Here is a 4,958-nt window from a genome sequence, read left to right on the forward strand (position 1 = left end):
GCAACCCAACTGGGCTGTGTGCAGGGGCCATGGCTTGAGTGAAAACCCAGGGTGAATGGATACAGCTGAACCCTGTAGCAGTTGAGAAGAAGAAAAAGTAGAAAACAATGAATAGTTCTCCAGTAATCTCCATGGCGTGCTTTGACAGAGAGAGTTGCTATCTGCTGGTTGTTGGGAGCTACTGTCAGACTAGTGGTAAATGATAAATGTTTTGCTGGAAACTGACAGTCTACCCTAGCTGACTTGATACTAAATATGAAGTGGGAAAATATTCAGAAGTAGAAAGTCTGAGAAAAATGGAACAAACACAAGTAGTTTGTCCTGGAGGACATCAGTGGGAGGTACTAAGGACATTGTCATTTATTCATCTAACAAATACTGTCCTAGTCCATTTGCCATTGCTATAACTAAATACCACAGACTGGGTTATTTATAAAGGACAGATTTATTTTGCTCACAATTTTGAAGACTGGGTGCCAAGATCTGAGAAGGGCCTTCTTGCTGCAGCTTAGGATGACAAAGAGCATCACATAGCAGGAGAGCAAGAAGAGCTAAGGTCTCTTCCTTTTCTTATAAAGTCACTGATGCCATCAAGGGAACCCCACCCTCATGACCTCATCTAATCCTAACTATCGTGCCAAAACCCCCACCTCCAAATACCATTGATTTGGGGATGAAATTTTGAACACTCAAACTTTGGAGGGACACATTAGCCATAGTGCTTAGTACCTACAATATGCCATACATTCTTCTAAACACTAGGGCTATAGCAGTGAAAAACAACGGTGAAAATACCTATTTTCCTGGAACTTACATTCAAGTAAGGGGACACAGGAAAAACAAAAGCAGCATATCTAATATGCTAGTTAGATGATAAGTGCTAAGAAAAAAATATATCAGGGAAGACAGATATGGATAATTATAAATAGAGTGTTTATAGACACCCTCCTCCCCAACTAAGAGGAATAGACAATGAAGAAAGGGTACCTACATAATATTTATTTCTTGAATTTTTGGATTGAGGAGACAATGAAAAATATTCAGCAATAAGTTCTTTACTTTCTGGCTTCTCTCAAAGAAAGGGGATAGCTGAGGAAATCATTTAAAAAAAGAGCCAAGAAATGGAAAATTCTGAGAAAAGAGAATCAGACCAGGATTTTGAGAGAACGAGTAGAAGAGACTAAGCCAGAGGAAAAACTGATCATGGGAATTCCAAACAAGGTGTGGTATTTTCCAGCAGCCGAACAATCGTAATCTTCTGGGAAGGAAGCAGATTTGGAATGCTGGACTTGCAGAGGGAAGAGAACCTTGCCTCCTGTCCAGTGTGTGTTGTCCACCCACAGGTCCGGCAGCCCCTCCAACTCAACCTGGAATGCTTCCAACAACGTGCACATCAGAAGATCCATGTGCACTTTTTTTATATTGGTCCCACTGTATTGGCAGTTCTTTACCCAGTTCTGTGTATCACATTTTAAGAAAGACAATGGCCAACTGGTGGGCAGTCAGAAAAGCAAGACCAGGATGGTGAAAAGAACTGAAACCAGGTCATAAAAGTAATGATGAAAAGAATTGGAGATGGGGAATCTGTTAAGTAGGGGAAGGGGATTCACTGATAATTTTCAGGTATTTTGTGGTTGTTGTGTGAAAGAGTGTCTTGGTTTGTGTGCCCTCAGAAGAGAAAATTGGGAAGCCTGGGATAGTAGAGATTTCTGGCATATAGATTTCACCTGTATATCTGGAAGTTATAGTTATAACTGGGACAAAATGTCTTAGAAGACTGAGATTTTTGCTACCTGAGAGAGTGTCTTGTCAGAGGTAGGATGAACATTAGAGGGTTTATTCAGGAGAGGACAGATGCCCCACTGCAGGGGTTAGCTTGAAACCCACAGGTGAGAGATGAGGCAGTGGGGCAGGTCAGGTGACTGTTCTGGAATAAGATTATGGAAAGAACAGGGTTGTTATTGTCAGCATTGGATTTAATATTTGGCCTTACTGTAGTCATCTTTTAGGTCTGGGCTTCTCAACAGATGCCACAGCCACCTTTTAGGACAGGTGATTCTCAATATCAGAATCACCTGGTTCAATCCCTGGGGATTTGGATGTTGCTGGGCGGGGTGGGGCCTGTGTGTGGATTTTCAAGTTGTTTCTCAGGTGATGGTAATGTGTAGTCATAGTCAAGACGCACTATAAGAAAAAAAGCCCATCCCTGGCACACAAAGCCTACCACAATGAAGTCCCACCCTATTCTCACTTCATAGCCCACTATTTCACCAGGAAATCCTGTCTAGACTGCAACCAATTCCATCCGTTTGCTATTTTGCAAACCTGCTGAGATGTTCTGTGCCTGTGTGTGTGAAAATGAGCTTAACTCTGCCAGGAAAATAGCCCTCCCAGTCCTTCATCCTGCTCTCATCGGTACCAACTTGGTCACTGGTGCACTTCTCAAAATTCTCAACTTTCAAGTGTCATCTCCTATGTGATGTTTACAGTCCAACAATAAGGCAGTGATCAGTGCTTCACCTTCTCCTTGGCTCGAGTGGCTCCTACCCTCTCTTTTCATGACTGTAGACCAACAGCATGCCACTCTTTATTATTATTACTTACTAACTTTATGCTCATATTTGCCCATGTGTCTTCTTATTCCCACAACACATGTTAAGACAGGGATCATGACTCAGATATCATAAGACCTTTAAAGTGGTAGATGATGAATATTTCCAGGAAGCATTTATAGCAATGTTTCTGAACCAGAGGATGACATGTCCCCAACAGACATTTTGCAATGTCTAGAGACATTTTGGCTTTTAGAGTTGGGTGTTGCTGGCATCTAAAGGCTATAGGCTATGGATGCTGTCAAACGTCCCATAAAGTACAGGGCAACCCCTCAGAACAAACCACCATCCAACCCATAATGTCTAATTGAGAAATTCTGAGGTAGAATAATATATCTAGTATTTTGCCTATCCTCAAATTTTCATATGTATATTTTATATGTATTTTTAATCCCATCATGAACTACGTGTCTAGATATTTTTTTCACTTAAAATTGTACTGTGCTTATTAGACATCACCATATTTGTTGTATAATGTTTAATCAATTATATACACCAAACATTCTGTTAATGATGGACATTTAGGTAGGCTTTACTTTTTCACCATTATGTATTAAAAACCTACAGTGGATTTCTAGTAATCAAAAAACTTAGCAACATAGGAATCTATGATAGTTCATTTTAATGTGTCAACGTCACTGGGCTAAATGATGCCCAGAGAGCTGGTAAAACATTATTCCTGGCAGTGTCTGTGAAGGTGTTTCCAGAGGAGATTAGCATTTGAATCAGTAGACCCAGTGAAGAAGATCCTCTCTCACACTTTGTGTGTGTGTCATCCAATCTATTGAGGGGCTGAATAAAAGAAACATGGAGAGGAAGAGCAAATTTGCTCTCTTAAGTTGGGATGTTAATCTTCTGTCCCATAAACATTGGAATATTTGGTTCTAAATTTGTGGTCTAATACCAGCAACCCTTCTTCAGTTTTCAGGTGTCTGGACCTGGGCTGGTAGTTACGCAGTATGGTTTCCCTGGTTCTCAGCCCTTTGGATTTATATTGAATTATACCACTGACTTTCCTGGGTCTTCAACTTGTAGATGGTGGATGATGGGGCTTCTTGACTTACATAATTATGTGAACCAATTCTCAAAATAAATCTACTGATATGTATTCTGATGATTATATTTGGATATGTACATATTCCTACTGATTCTGTGTCTCTAGAGAACTATCACACAGTCCTAACTATCTTACCAGTCCTAAATTTTTTTGCATTTCCATGTAAATTTTAGATTGGTCTTTTTTATTTCTTAAAAAAAATGAAAAATTAAAGCCCATGAGATTTTTATTTAATCCATAGACAGTTTGGAGTTCAGTAGACATCCTAACAGTATTGAGATTTCTATTCCATGAACATGGCTTAGGTTTCATTTATTGAGATCAACATATTTTTCTAAGCTTTGATATGCTTTTATATGTTCCACTGTCTTAACAATTATTCCTTTCTTGCGTTCCTGGTACCAGGCAAAAAGGGAAAATTTTATGTGGTCCAGAAACTTTTGTTCTTAATGTCCTCAGGATTTCTATTAGTAAATTAGGCAATGTGTCTTGAAGATCCCAGATTACCAAAATTTTATCCCTCAGGGGGATAAGTTCCCATTAGAGCATTTCTGGAAATAGTGGAAGTATTCTAAAGCAATAGTGGAGGTAATAGAAAGAACCAAGGGAACAGAGGAAAGTCATTATGCAAATATATGGACTCTTAGGGCTGTCCCGCCTTGAGGACATGATGTCAAATGTCTAGTCGATGATCTGAACAGATTTAAAATTCTTTTGGTGGTTCTTTTTACATTCCAGTTCTTGTCTGAATGTTGAGCTCCATTTCGATTTCAAAGCCCTGGTAACATCAACCCTTTTCAACAATAACTTTTTAATAGACCTCAATTTTGCTAGTCCAGTCAAGTAGTTCTCAGTGACCATATTCCTAAAATTCAAACCTGCTACCTTACCTACATTTAAATAATTTAGGGATGCTTCTCTGCACCTTGGCTTTTCAGTTTTTATTGAGGCAAAGTCTTATTTCAAATGATTGTAGGCAAATTAGCTGATGGGGCTCTACAGCTGTGATTTTTTTAGGAACTGCTCAGTGGAAAGACGCAGTTTTTTTCTAGCATTAGGTTTAGTGCTTTTTAAATGTAAGTTTATTAAGTGGTAATGGGCCTATAGATTGGTTTAGCTGCGTGTTCCTATTGAAGCTGTAAAATAGACTAGCAGTCTTCTCAAACACGAATGTTTGTTACTTTTATACATGGCTAGGTTGGGACAATTTTTAATGCTTCCCAAAATTTCAAGACTCATAATAATTAGGTAATATTATTATCTTTTGATAGAAGAATTTCAAGGAATGA

This window comes from Sciurus vulgaris (genome assembly GCF_902686455.1).
Source record: "Sciurus vulgaris genome assembly, chromosome: 2".
Classification (NCBI taxonomy): domain Eukaryota; kingdom Metazoa; phylum Chordata; class Mammalia; order Rodentia; family Sciuridae; genus Sciurus; species Sciurus vulgaris.